At 47.3% G+C, this 18,771-nt stretch overlaps 1 protein-coding gene across 4 annotated transcripts in view; it reads right to left on the bottom strand.

Moving 5' to 3' along the window:
• LOC147737535 (uncharacterized) overlaps positions 1–18,771 on the bottom strand; it is a 202,183-nt gene that overhangs the window by 162,131 nt on the left and 21,281 nt on the right. For all 4 annotated transcript variants that reach the window (XM_086936123.1, XM_086936152.1, XM_086936138.1 and 1 more), the window contains exon 2: positions 3,418–3,468. The gene's annotated coding sequence lies outside the window, so the exon portion shown is untranslated. The remainder of the gene's footprint in view (positions 1–3,417; positions 3,469–18,771) is intronic.

Genomic DNA, 18,771 nt, shown 5'->3' with positions numbered 1-18,771 from the left:
GCCGAAGAGAGACTCTCCGTCATACGGCATGTCGAGTATCTTCGACTGGATCTCTTGCCGGAACAAAGTGGATTTTAGCCAACCCTGGCGCCGGAGGGCCGCAGCACTGGCAAGGATACGGAAAGCAGTACCCGCAACGTCCACAGCACAGTCAATGATTTCTTCTGATGCCCTCTTGCCATCTTGAAGGATCTGATGTGCTTCCGCTCTGGATGTCTCCGGAATTAACGAGACCAGCGCAGAAATGTCTGACCACATTTGTCGGTCGAAACGACCTAAAATGGCCAAAGCATTAGCGGCACGGACTGAAGTAGATGCCATGGACGAAAACTTCTTCCCAATCGCATTCAAACGTCGACCCTCTCTATCAGGAGGAGAAGTGATAGGAGTTGTAGGGTTACGCGCCCGTTGTTGCGCTGCCTGGGTCACCACGGAATCTGGCTTAGGATGCGTGAGCAGTCAAGCGGGCGAGCCAGTCGGGGCCTTGTATTTCTTCTCTAAACGAGGGAGTTGAGCAGGTAAGGAGTTAGGAGCCTGCATGATCTTCATTCCCTCCTTCCACACAAAGTCGATAATTGGTATGGTGTGGACCTGTTTATAAGGCTGGTTTTTAAAGTCATAGAGAAAGCAGTCTTCCTCTCGCTGCACTCTTGGCAATTTGAAACGGTCTGCCGCTTTATCCATCAAATTATGGAAGCTAGCGATGCCAACCGGAGGTGAATCACCGGAATCGCCCTGCTGTGGAGAGGGCGTTTGTATTCGATAGTCATCGAATTCTGCCATATCCGTGTCTTGGTCATCATCCGTATCCTGGGCAACTTCACCTTCCTCTCTTTCCGGCTCTGACTCATCATCCACATCTTGAGAATTAGTGGGGATAGCCGGACGTGGCCCTTCTGGAGGAGCAGTCTGCTTTGGAAGAAGCTGCTGAGATTGAGTAGGCTCTGTGGTCTCAGCGGTGGTATGGCCCGGGGTACCTTGAGGCGTAGGAGGAAATCTCCTATTGTAATCATCCAACATATGTTGGAGGTTGGAAAACAGCGATACCGGAAAAGTCGCCATAGGAACTTGCACATATTGTTCATCCTGTTGGTCCTCAGCCTCCTACTCGTCATCTTCAGAACTAGTGTCCTGACACTTGATAATCAAATCTGATGGACTGTGAGCATCACCAAAATCATTGACGTCTGCAATGGATTCTGTTTCATGGTCAGTAACCAACAATGGTGAGGGTGGCTGAAGAGTAGGAAGTGGCAACTGGAGTGCAGAGTCCTGGATATTGCCCAAAGAAGACTCCGTAACGACTGTAGGAGTTGAAGTATCCAAAGGCACTAAGGGCATAGTGGCGAAAGACATGGATCCTGAAGTGGATACTGCGTCCTCTTGCTATTTTCCAGAAGGTAACGGCAAAGCGGTCGTCGACGCAGCCGTCGACGTAGATGTTTTCACTGGAGCAGCCGTCGACGACGATGATTTAGACACCGCTGTCGGAGACGGTGATTTTTTGGATGTATTCGTCGACGACGAGTGTTTTGGCATAGCCGTCGACGGAGTCTTCGTCGTCGACGAATTCTTGGATGTTAACTTCGTCGTCGACGAAGCCTTCGTCGACAGGATATTAGTCGTCGACGAGCTGGTCGACGGTGCTTTCAGCGTCGATGGGATCTTCAACGTCGATGGGACATGCAACGTCGATGATGACTTCCTCGTCGACGGAAGCTTCTTCGTCGACGATATAATCGGAATCGTCGACGAGACTGAGGAAATTGAAGCTTTCGTAGTCGTGAAAGCCGTCGACGAAACCCTCGTCGACGACAATTAAGCAGACGTCGTCGTCATAGTGATCGTCGACGAAGCCACAGCAGCCAATTTCGTCGATGGAGTGGTCGTCGACGAGCCCGTCGATGACCGCGGTGTCAGAAGTGTAACAACACTTATAGAGGCTGGAAAAGACGCCTGAGAGCCAGGTCTCGTGGGCGTAGTCACAGAAGTGACAGTAGCAGTAGGTTTCTCTGAGGCTACTGTTAAGGCCAGCTTTTTCTTCTTCAGGAAAGGAGAAGGCAACTCCTGAACACTGCCACGCTTTGAAGGGGCAGTAGAAGGACCTGACTGGAAACTCTCTGCATCAGACAAGACTGCTTCTTTGTCCTGAAGGCGCTTCAACCACAAAAGAAGACGACCTTCCCTGTCCCTGAGAGTCTTAGCAGGAAAAGTTCTACAGAACTTGCAGTCAGCCACCTTGTGTTCAGGATAAAGACAGTAAATACATTTTTGGTGGGGGTCCTTCTCAAACAGACGCAGTTTCCCACAGGAAGAGCAAGGCCTAAACAAAGACTTCTTACTTGACATCCTGAGAACAACTGAAATAGAAGACAAGAATGAAGAAAACTGAGCAGAGCTCAGGGAGACTCCCTTCACACGACGTGCGGTAGAAAATCTGAGGGCTTGAGCTTCTGCGGAGAAGGTTCTAGAGGGTGCTTGAGCCTGATTGGCTGCAGTTTGGACTAACATAATGACACTGATATGTTACAAATGAGTTTTCTCTCTATAATGCATTCCTATGGAGGAATCATTGTTGAGGTTTTTTCAGTGTGTATTATCTCTATTTTATTATGTATTATGTTATTACATATATATATATATATTAGCATTATTGCTATTTTTATGTACCGTGGGACTCCCACTTCGACGACGGGGAATATTCAAGCATGTGAATCTATGAAAGACACCCCTAATACTGGAGAAAAGATTATCACCATTAATGTGTCAGGAAATAAAATACTATGAGAAATCCTACTCTGTGACAGGGTGCTGCCTGCCACTGTATTGCAGGTTACTTCCAACATAATCGGATTTAAACATACATACTCCAGGGTGCTGCCAGCTATCGGGTCTGCACACAGCAGTCTGGAGCCACTCAGGAAGGAGGTAAGCTGTTCATTTCATCTTAAGCCCTTAGGTTACAGTCAAAGCCTGATAGATCCGGAGAACTTTATCCGCGCTCTAACTGCGCCGAGCAGATAGACGTAGCCCTAGGCTGTGTTGTGTGCTGGGTGATGCCTGGCATCTTATTATCATTGGCGGGAGGATAAAGCTCAGATAGGAGCTGCTACAATAAGAGCAGAGAAACAGGACCACAGATCGCCACAGAGCGACAACTGCCCAGAAGCTGAAGAAAGAACTCTGGAACAGCAAACCTCCTGCACCCTGGAGATTTTCCAGGATAAGCAAATGATGGTAATGAAATGCAAACTGCAGCATTAAGGTCACACACTACAACATCATTCCCTTTAAAACAAAGGTAACAGCCTAAAAGAAAAAACTAAACAAAAAGCAACAAAACTAGAAAATGCATTTCCAAATGCTGCAAACGAGAAACAGTTCATACAAATGAAAAATATTAAACTTTGTTGGTACCTTGGTAATGTGCTTAATTCTGGGCTTCACTCCATCTGCAGCAATAACGCTCTGAAAGGAGAAATTACTGCTGTGAGTCTCAGATACTTCAGTGTTACTGGTCTCAGTCACGAAGACTGTGGTGTTGGAAGATAACTTTCTCTTATTTGGCTTTATAGTTCCACCAGTCACGCCATCGCTTTTAGCAGACACGCTACTGTCGGCAGCATCATAACTTCAGGCAGACCAGCAAAGCGGATATCACCACTCATATTGGGTGAATATTCGACAAGTACAGTCTCGGCTTACCAATTAGAACAAAATAATCGGGTCTCATAACCATACCCAGAGCCACAGTTAGCTCTGTCGCCACTTGAGCACACCCAAACACCTCAGCACTTAAGCACCAGTCCCAGGGGAGACCATCTGTGAAGTCCTTGTTAACTGGCACCACTCCTGGGTCAGCACAAGCAGCATCATGGCCAGTGTCTAACACTGCTGCCACAAACATTCATGAACATCCAAATCCTCGTCACCCAAACTACCCAAAAATGGCTTTCTACATAAGCAGCCAGCCCTGTAGTTTCTGCCTCTGTGTACTAATTTGATGCCAAAGTTGTAATTTTAAAAACATCCTTAGCAACATTTCAGAGGCCTTTCTGACACCATTAGCATTAATGTTTCAAAGCAAAGGACTGTGTTCTGTGAACTTTAAAAGATGAATGCCCCCAGACCTCTTCTGGACATTAACAAGCATTTATTTGCAATGCAATAGGTCTCGCGATTGCGAGATTTACAGCTATTGGCACTGTAAATGACAAGGCCTTTTATTTACGTTTTAAAAACAAAAAAATAGATAAAAGCAATTGTCATTTACAATGCCAATAGCTCAACCTCGCGTAAATGCGAGACCCCTTGCATGCAAATGCTTGTTTGTTGTGAGCCCTGCTGGATGCTCCGCATTTCATTCATGCAGGGGCAGGGCTCACTTCACACCTCACACCAGTTCAAGCATCTGCAATTATCGTGCAGATGTGGTGATTACGATAAGGGAAAGAGTTGTCAGCAAAGGAAAGCTGATCACGGCCACAAACTCTGCCCTGCGCAGTCTGCCGCAACTGAAAGGGATACGGGGGTCATATTTCCCCTTCAGCCCATGGCCCCGCCTCTGGACTTGAGCTGCACCACAGTTGCACACCCCGAGGGAGAGCGTTTCCCACCTGTAAGTGGTACAATGGCACATTTTCAAAAGGATGATGGCCTCCTGGGGGGCCAGTCGTATTTTGAAAGCCGCGGTGCCATGGGCAGCTACCCACACTGGCCACGCCTAGCGCTGCCCCTGCCAGGGATCCTGCACGGTGGATATCTTGCCCCTTCATCTCTTATCTTACCTCTCACGTGGACTCAACTGGTATTCAAAATACCCCTGGCCTCATTCACGTGAGGGGTCTCACCTGAGTATGAGACCACCTTTAGACAGCTGGTCTCCTGCCTCCTAGCCAGGGCGCCCCCTAGAGCTGACCTACCCCCTGCTGGCCACAGAGGAACACCATCCTCTGAACCTAGTGTCCCCTTGCAACTATGTCCTACTGAACTGTGTACCCGCTGTATTATAATTTGTAATGGCTGGTAGTCTTGCTGCATTGCTTGCCATCTTTTTGTCCTCTTAGCCCTGATTTATGTTTTGCTTTGCCGCTCTTCTGTTCCTTGTATTCTTACTTTCTTATTGTACTTTGCACTTACCAAAATAAAAACATTCATTTAAAAAAAGAGAAAAGACTATCAACTCGGGACAAACATAAGGGTATATTATATTTTCAAAGAGGTAGAAATGTTGGGTAATGTCGTCATACTGGAGAATGATCCAATGTGACGTTAACAACACATTGCTATAGTGGGGGTCGGAGTGTGGCAGGGTTGGAGGACACTGAAAGAAGAATAGAGAGTTTGAACAAGCGAACGCACAGAATCACAGCGCTCCTCAGCAGAGAATTTGGATATCCTCTGCAGCATCCCAACCCTTTCCTTTATTTAAAATACATTTTCCAGTTTTAAGAGAGCGCAAACGTCAGATGAGTACACTGAATGTCTTGTTACACCCTATTCTCCCATGAGATATTCGATCAGCCTCGCAGAGATTGGGAGTTAATTTTAAACAAAGCGCTTTTCTTTTGGTACAACCTAGTATCAGAGACCCTCTTGTGTAGCTTACAGCAAGTGAATGCGCTTGGCAAACTCTATGCACCGGCTCAGAGTTGTAAGCACCACCTGAAGTGTAGCATCCCGCCCCAAACCACGCCTACTATTGAAGCAAAGTATGCAAATCTACAATGAATGGCGAAACTGCGCTGCAATTTTATCTGTGGAGCACTACTAACAAGCATTTGCAATGCAATAGGTCTCGCCTTTGGGAACTTATAAGTGTTTAGCCAGAGATATTGACTTTACCTGTGTCTTTAAGCTGTGCTGAACAGAAGTTTGGAGCATGCTGAAAAGTTATAATAAAGAAGCGTCAGAAGCATTTTTGTTACCTTAGATATGACCAAAAAAGCCTTATGTACAACTAAACGACCATATTATAAAAGTATTAAAAATAACGTCTTGAGTTTTTTTTCATCCTTTCAATGCTGGTAACTTGTATCTGCCTGTCCCAATGGTTACTTGCTGTGTTTTTATTTGTTATGGGGGCATAAATAACAGGAAGGTGAAGGTCAGTCAGTCAGTCAGTCAGTGAGAGTGAGTGGGAGAGTGAGTCAGTCAGTGAGAGTGAGAGAGTTAGTCAGTCAGTGAGAAAGTGAGAGAGACAGTCAGTAAGAGTGAGTCAGTAGGGGAGAGTGAATGAGAGTGAGTCTGTCAGTGAGTGAAAGATAGTGAGTCAGTAAGATAGTCAGTCAGTGAGAGTGAGTCCGTCTTTAAGCAAGAGTCAATCATTAAGCGAGAGTCAGTCTTTTAGTGAGTCAGTCTTTTAGCGAGAGTCAGTCAGTCAGTGAGAGAGAGTGTCAGTGAGAAAGAGAATCAGTCAGTGAGAGAGAGTGAGTCAGTGAGAGAGAGTCAGTGAGAGAGAGTCAGTCAGTGAGAGTCAGTCAGTGAGAGAGAGTGAGTCAGTGAGTCAGTGAGAGTGAGTCAGTGAGCGAGCCAGTGAGAGCGTTTGTGAGAGAGTCTGCGAGAGTCAGTGAGAGAGAGTCAGTCAGTGAGAGTGAGTCACTCAGTGAGAGAGAGTGGGAGAGTGAGTCTGAGAGGGTGAGTCTGTGAGAGGGAGTATGTGAGAGGGAGTGGGAGAGTGTCTGTGAGAGTCTGTGAGAGAGAGTTTGTGAGGGAGTGTCTGTGAGCGAGTGTCTGTGAGCGAGTGTCTGTGAGCGAGTGTCTGTGAGCGAGTGTCTGTGAGCGAGTGTCTGTGAGCGAGTGTCTGTGAGAGAGTGTCTGTGAGAGTCAGAGAGTATCTGTGAATCTGAGAGCGTTTGTGAGAGAGTGTATGTGAGAGTCTGTGAGAGAGTGTCTGTGAGAGACAGAGAGCATCTGTGAGTCTGAGAGTGTCTGTGAGGGAGTGTCTGTGAGCGAGTGTCTGAGAGTCTGTGAGAGAGTGTCTGTGAGAGTCAGAGAGCATCTGTGAGTCTGAGAGTGTGTGTGAGAGTCTGTGAGAGAGTGTCTGTGAGAGAGTGTTTGTGAGAGTCTGTGAGGGACTGTGAGCGTGTCTGTGAGAGTGTCTGTGAGAGTGTCTGTGAGAGAGTGTTTGTGAGAGAGTGTCTGTGAGAGAGTGTCTGTGTTCTTCTCTCATCCTCATCTTTGTCTCCTTTTATCTCACTCTTTATTTTTGCCTTATTTGCTCTTCTTCTCAACCACTGTCTGCATCACCCTCTTTCTTTCTTCTTTTTTACTCTGTTCTCTGATACCTCTGGGTTTCCTCTTGCTCTCCCTTCTCATCTTTCTCACTCTCCACCCTACTTGCAGAGTGTGCACCTTTAAGCACTCTGAATAAGGCGGACATCATATCTGACAATCTCTGGCTGATATCCATCATCTCACAAATTCTAAATGCTAACCTTTGACTTTTTAATTCTATTCTATAATTCCCTTGAGTTTGTAGTCACTTTCATGTTAATTTGTTTCTCTTTTGCTCTGGTTCTTATCCTATTTCATTCTCTCATGCTATTTCTCACTTAGTTTTCACATTCTCTTAGTCTATCTTTCTATCTCTTTTGCTATTTTGGTCACACATAAGACTACCAGATTTTGAAAACAACAAAAAAACTGTACTTTTCAAAAACTAAAAGGACGACTATTTTACATCAACTGAGGGGTATGGGATAACAGTGCATATCAACATCGAAACGCCAAGGAAATAAATAAATTGCCATTTCAAAAACAGTTTGGCGATACTCAGCTAGTGGTCTCTCTTGCGCAAAAGAACTGCCAGCAGCCACAGGACAGCTTGACAACTTGTCTAGAACAGATCAAGAACTGGATGACGCAGTCGTGTCTCAAACTTAACGGTGACAAGACCGAGCTGATGCCTATGGGTCCATCAGCTCCCTCCACTTTGGAGCTGTTATGGCTCGTTAGTTTGGGCATGCCCCCCACACCCAGAGACAATATAAAAACTCTTGGGGTGAAGTTGGACAAAACCCTGACTTTTAACATCCAAGCAACTAAATTGTCTGCGACTTGCTTTGGTCTCATCAGGAGGGTGAAAAAAATCCTTCCACTCCTACCTTTTGAGGCCAAGCAGGTAGTTATGCAGGGTCTAATCCAGTCTCGTCTGGATTTCAGTAACGCCCTTTATCTAGGGGCGCCTGACTACTGTCTCAAAAACTCCAGCGGACCCAGAACTGCGCAGCACGTGCACTGCTTGGCCTGCCGCGTAGTACATCGGTGAAGCGTGGGCTGAGAACCCTACATTGGCTCCCGGTGAGGGAGAGAATTGAGTTCAAATCTATGTGCATCTCCCATCAAGCATATTGGAGATCTGGCCCAGTAATTAATCACACGCTGATCACCCCCTATCGACCCACAAAACAGCTCCGTTGTCTCCACGCCTTTTTGGCGGTAGTCCCTCGGATTCGGAGATCTAGAGCTGGAGGCCGGTCATTTTCTTACAATGCAGCCAAACTGTGGAACTCACTTCCCCTTCACCTAAGATCCAATCCTAATTTGACTACCTTCCGCAAACAGCTTAAAACCTTCCTTTTTAATAAATCAGTTTAACTCCATGCTTACTCTTTTCTGGAGGGTATTGACTTAGTCTGTTAGCGCCTGGACGCCTCAGGGCAGCAGTCGCGCTTAATAAAACCCTTTTTCATTTCATTTTCATTTCATTTCAGTTTCATACCTGCTAAATAAATTTCTTTCTGATAACAGAAACTAGCCAGTCCTCCATTGGAATACATAAAAATGTGCCTCTTTCAGTTAGCCCTCTATGAAAACAGTGACATGAGCCAAATGTCTTGAAATTTTAAACACTGGGGTTGTCCTGGTAAATCTGGGGCACCTGGTCACCCTAATCACACACACATTTCATAACCTTTGTTGTTAGCCCTTGCTGTTTTTCTACAACATTCACTCTTTTTTATATACCCATTGTCTCTCTTGCTTTGGTTTCTTCTATCTATTCTCTGCATAGCAGGTTTCAAAGAGGCCCTTCCGGCTCGCAGAGTTGAAATGGTCTTATCTAATGTATGGTTCATATGAGGGGTGCAGTCCAGCAGATGGAGTCACATCAGGGCACATAAATGTAAACAACCCAGTGCAACCAACTCCCAGGGCACCGAAGGTTAGGGGTCAAAGTGCAAAATGCTCCTGGGACAGAGCACATGGGCACAGCAGGCACAGTGGCACCAGGGCTGAAGAAGGGGTAAGAGCTCAGTGAAGCCTACCCTATGCCCACAAAAGAACAGCAATCATTAGTGAAGCAGGTGCAGGGACGCTCACCAAGGTGCTATTACCGTAATCAGATGTAGGATATATATATATAGGTAATCACCGTTGCATGCAAGGCCGTTTCTCTCTCAGATCGGATAGACGGCCTTGCATACCCAAAGAGACTACACGCTAGTACTTATCAAAGGCAATAATCCTTTCAAGATTTTATCTGACTGGATGTGATGGTGATTACCAGCGTATTGATATTGCATCTCTTAATAATAATAGGCGATTTGTTGTTCTTCAATAATATGGATTGAAGGCATTAAATCAATCATGAATGTACCAAACTGATTGCCTATATATCTATACTATATCTGATTACAGAAATAGCACCTTGGTGAGCTTCTATAAAAGACTATTCCAACCCTGATGAAGTCCATGTTGGGCAAAACGAGTTGGCTGGGCTGATGCATTTGAGTACAAATAAAGAATACATTGAAAAAAAGAAATCTCAAGACCCTGCGCTGTATTTTCTGATTTGGTGGATCTTATAATATTTTGTATAGTTTGCAAAGGAAATGAGGTTTAATTACATGCTCGAGTATAATTGATGAAAGAATCTAGTTATAACTGTATGCTCCTTTTCAGAATTTGACAATCCTAGTCAGGATAAGGCACAAGCAAACCCCAAATTAAACTGTGGTCAACCCCCTGGTAGCTTGGCACAGAGCAGTCAGGCTTAATTTACAGGCAATGTGTAAATATTTGTGCAACACTTCAAACAGTAAAACAGCGTAAACAGCACACAAAATCAACACCTGGTTAGAACAATAGAGCTTAGTTTAATTAGCAAATCGAAACCCAAACGACAAAAATCCAATCAGTAGAACCGGAGATACGAATACTTAAAGAATAAACTTCTATATAGCACCTAAAAATATAAAGCGCAAACCAAGGCAATCTGGTCATGCAGAACCAGGTCAAAGTCAAAAGTTCAAGCTGATCACGATGGAGCGTGAATTAGATAGAGCCCCAGATTAGTTCGGCTGAAGGTTTACCCTCTCAAGTTTTGAGCCAAAACCCTCGTTCGCATTGGAGAGGGTCGCAGGGAGTAAGAAGAGTGTTGATGGCGATGGTGGACATGGCACGAAGAGCAGGCCGAGTGTCGCAGACGGTCAGGCTGGAGCTTCGCGTTGATGGTCTTCCAGATCGATTGATGCTTTCCCTGCAAGGAGATAGGCGGCAGGGGCCCACGCTGAAGATCCGTGCGAACAGTGGGATTCCAGTGCAAATGGGCTTATTTGCAGTCATGAAGTGTTCAAAAGCTTGATTTAGGAGCCCACTGAACCACATCAAGGGTCTAGGGCCTGGTAAGCACCATTTGAGAGCAAGGAACGCACTGAAGCCTAATCCAGGAGCTGCTTGGGAGCTTGTTTTGTGCCGGAGGCTCAGATCAGGAGGCCAACAGACTAGCCCTCTGAGTCTCTCGGGATCCAGGGTTTAAGATAGAGTTGCAGGCCTAGATATTCTTCCCCAGACAAGAGTGCAGCAGGCCAGTAAAGCAGGGTGCAGTTCCTTATAGAGAAGCTGTAGGAGAGTAGGGTCTGCTTTCCTATGGTCACCCCAATTTTTGCTTTTTTGCTTCACTGGTTTTCGACTTAATGTGGCTGTGAGCCTGCTAATCAGACCCACAGCCTGCTGTTCTCTCTCTAAATTCATATCCATGTACTTTAGGTACATCACCAATTTGGTACTGGGCACCTTATCAGCCCCTGTACAGTGCACTATAGGTGCCCAGGGCATAGGTGCATCCAAGGCCTACCAGGGGCTGCAGCATATCTTTTGCCACCCCTGGCTGGCCGTTTAAATCGACACAACTGGCTGATCACTCAGCTGGGGCAAGGTGGTGTAATCACCCCTTGCTTAGATATAGTATACCTATATCTAAACCTATCTGGACACATATATACCTATACGTCACTCCTATGGCAGGCCTTAACAATCCTGGAGGCAGAGTGCTTTGTTTTATGTGAGATGGTGCTCTAGCATGAGCTGAGCCTGTCTGCAGCTTTCGGAACCATTTCCTTATAGCTGTTCCAGGATATTGCCATACCATATACTCTTAAGTGCATTATAATCCTCGCGGTTATTGCTAACTTTAGTTTGGCTTTATCAAAACATGTCGTGTAAGGTGTCATACACTTTGGAATACTACCCCCTCGCCAGTTCTCGCGACGGGGGTAGCATTCCACCCTTCTAGAGGGAGAAGACATGTTACTTTACTTAAAACGCGGTTAATCCTAACCAGAGCATCAGCATCACAAAATGGATGCTGCTGCCCCGACACAAGTCTGGCCTCCTGCTGCTGACCGAAACTTGGCATGGGAGGCCTGGACAAAAGGTTTCCTGTCACAGGGAGGTGCTACACCACCCCAGACAGGAGATTGTGGATTGGAGCAGGGAGGGTTGAATGAAACTAGACACTGCCTGGGGCACACAAGGTGTCCCAGGCAAATTCCAGTCAAACAGTTTCTGGGGCACTCCAGCCCCAGCTCTGGCGCGAAACTGGACAAAGGGAAAGGGGGGGAAAGGGGTGTAACCACCCCCTTCCTGGGTCCCACCCATAGGAGAGACCTAGCAGGTAATCCAGCCCCTTGATTTGGAATAAAGGTAGGAGCTGTGCTGATGCACATCAGATTATCCTGACTGAAACTTCGATACAGAACTCTGGACCCTTCGACATCCCACTCGACGTGGAAGACTGAAGAATCTCCCTTGTGGCCAAGGAGTGACCACCCTGTGCAAACAGGTACCATCCAGCAACTAACAGAGATCGACGAGACCCAGCTTCCCTGACTTCTAACAGCCCGATCCACAGTCCCAGCGAATCTGAGACCCGTGGAGGCGACGTGAAGCGTGGAGCCGGCCATCTTGGAAAAACTACGAAGCGCTGACCGTGCAGCTCCCGAGGCCCCCTGGAAGCTGTGCATTGGGGTTTGTGAAGCCCCAGCCCGAGCAGCTTTTGCACCAAAGCTCTCCCCTCCACACTCATCGAGTGCTGCGTGGGGCCCTTTTGCATTTTCCTGCTCGACGCGTTGGTCCGGTCGCTTGCCCGTTGGCTAGTGGCCCCAGTACCGACGAACCAAAGAATTTACACTGCTAGTCTGGTTGCTTCAGACTGGCCCTCGCTCCCCTGAAAACAAGCACCCGCTCTGACCTTGCTGGTCCGAGTAAGAAGCGATCTTCAAATCCTGCGTGGGTTGCATTTGCCAAGGCCTGTTAACTCCGATTCGGAAGCCGACACCGCCGACAGCGAGAGCCTTCGTGGGACAGCTTGTGATTCACTCCTGGACATCCTCGGTGCCCCAGAGTCCACGTGGCAGCGGAGACAAGCTTCTCGACAACCACCTGATTGCGCCCGACATTGCCTGGTTCCTTCCTGGTCACTGGCTAGTGACCCAGACTCTGTCCCCTCTGCTTTCAGGTACTCTACATCTTCGATCCACCCTTGGATCCAACCGGACTCTTCTCTCCTGGCCGCCTGCAGCATCTTCATCTCCAGGCTCCATAGAACTGCACGACGAAACCCGACATACTTTGGCACCTATGCACCCTCTTCTTGTGGGTGAGGTAACGATCTAATACCGGTGCTCCTGTAGTGGTTTACACCTCTAGTGTCCAAGTTTAAAGTGTGGTAATTCTATTCCAGTTGCAAGACTCCTAAAACTGTAATTCGATAACTTTTACGCACCATTGACTTAGCATTGGTGCATGCGTGTGCTTTTAGCGCTGCACCCGAATCCCGCGGGATACTCCCGTCCTAACTGCTGTTAGTCCAGTGTAGTCCCAGCGATTCCCAAGGCCCCAGGCCTTACCACTGTTCGTAAAGTGATACTTATACCACTTTTTTGATATATGGTTTGAGTGGCCACCGGCCTCATCCATAATTGTGCAACTTTCATGTGTTTAACTGTGCTTTTGTTTAAACGCTTGTGCTTCTATACTCATAAAGAGTACAGGGGATTATTCTAGTAATAAATACATATATTTTTATAATATATAACTTGTGTGGTGTCCTTTCATTTGATATTACAGGATTGCACATGGTAAAACAGCTGGCTTCACATGCCCTCTTGAGTTTAGCCTGAAGGCTGCTTAGTCCATGCTACCATTAGGATAGCTTGTCTTTTAAGGTTGACTTACAACCACCACCATAAGGGATTGTTTGGACTGATACAAGGTGCCCCCAGAATTGGAGACATCATACATCTGGCCAACTTCTCACATTGGTGTGCAGCGGTTGGGATTTGAGCTTGCTGTTGTTTTACCATTGCAATCTTTTCATCAAATTGAAAAATCACATTAAGTACCATAGGTACATATAAACAAAGCTTACATATTTAAGTTCTACTGAACTTAGTAGTTGTAGATAAAAGGGCTTAGCACACCCTGCCTACAACTCACTAGCAAGGTACAGTAGGAAAACACTTAGTGTAGGTAAGTGCATCACTTACACCTCACTAGAGTCATGTCTGGCACAGGTAAATGTAAATGTAAATGTACATGAATTTATATAGCGCAAATCACCACTGGATTCTAAGCGCTTGCTTAGGGAACCCGTCCTGGTATTCCCCTGTGAAATAACCCCGGCAGGGTATCCGCAAGGTGAAAGCCAGGCATCCCGCCGCGAGGGGCCGTTGTGGAGATTAAGCAAGCTATTGCCAGAGTCGCAGAGTGTGAACCCATTAATCGAGTAGGCACCGGAGCGAGAATTGTCGAGTCCATGGACATATTAGGACTCAAGACCCCGCCGAGCCGGGAATTGAACCCTGGTCCCGGGCTGACCTCTGCTTCCAGGTCTGCCTCCTCTAACCAGTGAGCCACACTTCTCCAGGTGAGCAACCCATTGCTCTGCCTGTGATACGTGACCTTGCCCGGGCACCTTCCAGCTATGACAAACTCAGCCACAGGGACTTGAGTGCCTTCTGCACCGCAAGGAGGCTGAAAAAGGGTCACAACCCTACCATTCCTATCCTGATAGCCATCCTAGAGAAGGATGATCTTGAGAAAGCTTGTACAGTTCCTTCAGGAAATTCAGGTGAAGGAGTGAACCCCCCAGATACTGAGAACACCACCCCAGAGGTAGAAGATGAGGAGGTGGACCCAGAATCAGAAGGTGATGAGTCAGATCATGATCAAGGGGATATCCAGGTACAAGTGGGGAGGCTTAACCAAACCAACTTGGACCTACATGGAAATGGGGAGGGCCAGCACCTCCTCAGAGTCCATAACAGAATACTCCCAGGCAATAGAAGAGAGAGATCTCCTTCCAGGGAATCTCACCTTTCTAGTGCCTCAAGTGAATCTCAAAGGGGAATGACTTCCCCCCCCCCCCCCCCAGAGAAAAGAGCATAAGGCCAGGATGAGAGCTGTCAAACTCCAGATAGAGAGGGAGGAGGTAGCCCTGGCCCAAGCTAAACTTGCTTTAGCAAGGGAACAAAAACTGTGTGGGGAGATACCCACTGGTAGCAGCATTATTCCTAAAGAGAAAGACAGGTCCTATGATAATAGAAACCTGACAAAGATTGTGCCCCCTACAAGGAAGGGGATGACATCCACAAATGGATGACTGCTCTGGAGAGAGCCTGCATGGTACAGCAGGTTCCTCGAGAACAGTGGGCAGCAATCTTATGGTACTCCTTTTCTGAGAAAGGGAGAGACAAGCTCCTCACTGTTAGACCTGAGGATGCTAAAAACTACTCTTTCCTGAAGAGTGCTCTTATTGATGGGTTTGGCCTAACCACTGAGCAATACAGGTTGTTGTTCAGAGATACCCAAAAAGCTAAGACTCAGGACTGGACTGATTTTGTTGATTGTGCCACTAAGGCTCTGGAGGGTTGGTTGCAGGGAAATAAAGTCTCAGACTATACAGGATTGTACAATCTTATAATGAGAGAACAGATCCTTAATAACTGTCAGAACCAGCTATTGCATCAACACCTTATTGACTCAGATCTGACCTCTCCCCAAGAATTGGGAAAGAAGTAAGACAAATGGGTCAGAACAAGGGTTAAGCAGAAACCCCAGAACCATGGAGGGGATCAAATGAAGGCAGACAAGAAGGGTGGAGATAAGAAAGAAAAAGAAAAAAACCAGAAGTCTTCTTCAGGCCCCCAAAATAATTCTAATAAGGAGGGTTGTTCCCAGAATGGAAACAAGAAGAAGAAGAATGATGGCCCAAAGAAACCTTGGTGCAATTACTGTAAATCCACCTCTCACTGGGGTAGTGAATGCACTAAGAAAAATCCAGTCCCTACCACTGCAGCCCCTAAGGCACCTGCACCCCCTAGTACAGTCAGAAGTGGAGGGACACAACCCAAGGCTATAGTGGGGTTAACCCTGGGTACTGAGATGGAGTCTGGCCTAGTCAGAATCCCTACTCAGGCAGTTCTGCTATATGATGTGGACATGTCTGTGTCCACTCCTATGAGTCCCAATACTTTGGGCAAATATAGGCAGACGCCTTTAATCAATGAGAAACTGGCTCAGGCCTACAGGGACACATGTGCCAGTGTCACTATGGTGACACCTAACTTTGTGGACCCTGGACAAATCATACTAGGTGAGAACTACCTAGTGACCAATGCCACTACTGCCCATACTGTGGCTGTTGTTAAATTCTCCTGGGGAGGGGTAACTGGCCACAAAAAAGTTGTTGTAAGTGCAGACCTCCCAGTTGACTGTCTTTTGGGCAATGATCTTGAGGAATCCTTATGGTCTGAAGTGGAGTATAGGACTCATGCAGAAATGCTAGGGATTTCAGCACATGTCCTTGCTGTAACCAGGTCCCAGGCCAAAAAGTGCCTACCTGAACCTGTGGTGGGTCTTGAAACAATAGACCATCCACAACCCAAGAGGAAGAGCAAGAGGGTTAAGGCAGTGCCTTCCCACTTGCCCCAGGTTGAGGATCAGCCCCCTCAGGAGGATGATTCTGTGATCCAAGAGGAGACTGTCCTGGAAGAGCTTGAACCTGATCAGGTTGAGTTTCTGGGGACAGGGGGACCCTCAAGGGCAGACCTGGGGCAGGCTCAGTTTACTTGCCCTTCTCTTGAAGCCCTCAGACAGCAAGCTGCTGCTGAGGCTGTTGGGAATGCTCAAGGTACCCATAGAGTGTATTGGGATGATGAGCTCCTTTATTCAGAGGCTAGAGACCCCAAGCCTGGTGCTACCAGGAGGTTGGTTATACCTCTGCAATTTAGGGGCTTCCTTCTCACCTTGGCCCATGATATTCCCCTTGCAGGACACTTAGGCCAGAACAAGACTTGGGAAAGACTTATCCCACACTTTCACTGGCCTCACATGTCAGAGAATACCAAGGAGTTTTGTCGCTCCTGTGAAACCTGCCAAGCCAGTGGCAAAGCAGGTGGAACCACAAAGACCCCCCTTATACCACTACCTGTGGTGGGGGTGCCCTTTGAAAGAGTTGGGATAGACATTGTAGGACCAATGGATCCCCCAACAGCATCTGGGCACAGGTTTATCCTGGTGGTAGTGGATCATGCCACCAGGTACCCAGAGGCAATACCCCTAAGGACCACAACAGCTCCTGTTGTGGCAAGGGCCCTACTTGGAGTTTTCTCCAGAGTGGGCTTTCCAAAGGAGGTCCTTTCAGACAGAGGCACCAACTTCATGTCTGGATACTTAAAAGCAATGTGGAAAGAGTGTGGAGTAAACTATAAGTTTACCACACCCTACCATCCACAGTGCAATGGGCTTGTTGAAAGGTTCAACAAGACCCTAAAGGGAATGATAAAAGGGTTACCTGAAAAGCTTAGGCGAAGATGGGACATCCTTTTACCCTGCTTGCTCTTTGCTTACAGAGAGGTCCCACAGAAGGGGGTTGGCTACAGCCCTTTTGAACTTTTGTTTGGCCACCCTGTGAGGGGTCCATTGTGTCTTGTGAAGGAAGGATGGGAGTTACCTCTCAAAAAGCCTAAACTTGATATTGTGGACTATGTACTTGGTCTCCGCTCCAGGATGGCTGAGTACATGGAGAGGGCATCCAAAAACCTGGAAGCCAGCCAAGAATTACAGAAAGCTTGGCATGACCAAAAGGCTGTTCTGACTGAGTACCAGCCAGGGCAGAAGGTGTGGGTGTTGGAGCCAGTGGCCCCAGCAGCTCTCCAAGACAAATGGTCTGGACCCCACATCATACTTGACAAAAAGGGAGAGGTCACCTACTTGGTGGACCTTGGCACCCCTAGGAGCCCCCACAGGGTGCTCCATGTAAACAGACTGAAACCATATGTGGACAGGGCAGACATGGGTTTACTCATGGCTACAGATGGGGAACAGGAGGAAGAGAGTGACCCTCTCCCAGACCTGCTTTCCCAAAACCCTGATGATGGTTCAGTGGATGGAGTAGCCTTGGCAGGCAGGCTCTCTGACCAGCAGCAATGGGACTGCAGACAAGTGTTGCAGGCTCATAGACATATGTTTTCTCTTACACCCAGTCAAACTAACTGGTGCACCCATGAGGTGGACACTGGTGACAGTCCGCCTGTGAAGAATAAAATCTACAGGCAACCTGACCATGTCAGGGATTGTATAAAGGCTGAGGTGCAGAAAATGCTTGAACTTGGAGTGATTGAGCCATCAGAGAGCCCCTGGGCCAGCCCAGTAGTCCTTGTGCCAAAACCTCATACCAAAGATGGAAAGAGAGAAATTAGATTTTGTGTGGACTATAGAGGTCTCAAAGCTGTCACTAGGACAGATGCTCATCCCATTCCAAAGGCAGATGAGCTCATAGATAAATTGGCTTCTGCCAAATTTCTGAGCACATTTGATCTGACAGCTGGCTATTGGCAAATCAGGTTAGCTGAGGAGTCTAAAGCCAAAACAGCATTCTCTACCCCCAGTGGACATTATCAGTTTGTGGTGATGCCCTTTGGTTTGAAGAATGCACCTGCCACCTTCCAAAGGTTGGTGAATCAAGTCCTTGCTGGGTTGGATGACTTTTGTGCAGCATATCTAGATGATATTGCTGTCTTCAGCTCCACCTGGGAGGATCACCTGATCCACATGAAGAAGGTTCTGGAGGCCCTGCAAAAGGCAGGCCTGACTATCAAGGCTACCAAGTGCCAGATAGGGCAGAGCAAGGTTGTGTACCTGGGCCACCTAGTAGGTGGGGGTCAGGTTCAACCATTGGAGAGCAAGATCCAGGCCATACAGGACTGGGCTCCTCCAACTACCCAGACACAAGTCAGAGCCTTCTTGGGCCTGACTGGGTATTACAGGAAATTTGTGAAGAATTATGGATCCATTGTGACTCCATTAAATGATTTGACATCCAAAAAGATGCCCAAAAAGGTTCAGTGGACAGTTAGCTGTCAAAAGGCATTTGATGACCCGAAGAAGGCCATGTGCTCTGCACCTATCCTGAAGAGTCCTGACTACTCCAAAGAGTTCATTGTCCAAACAGATGCTTCTGAGTTGGGGTGGGAGCTGTGCTTTCAC

This window comes from Lissotriton vulgaris, chromosome 1_1 (genome assembly GCF_964263255.1).
Source record: "Lissotriton vulgaris chromosome 1_1, aLisVul1.2, whole genome shotgun sequence".
Lineage (NCBI taxonomy): Eukaryota > Metazoa > Chordata > Amphibia > Caudata > Salamandridae > Lissotriton > Lissotriton vulgaris.
The sequence above is the reverse complement of the archived record's forward strand: the minus strand, read 5'-3'. Positions and strand labels throughout refer to the sequence as shown.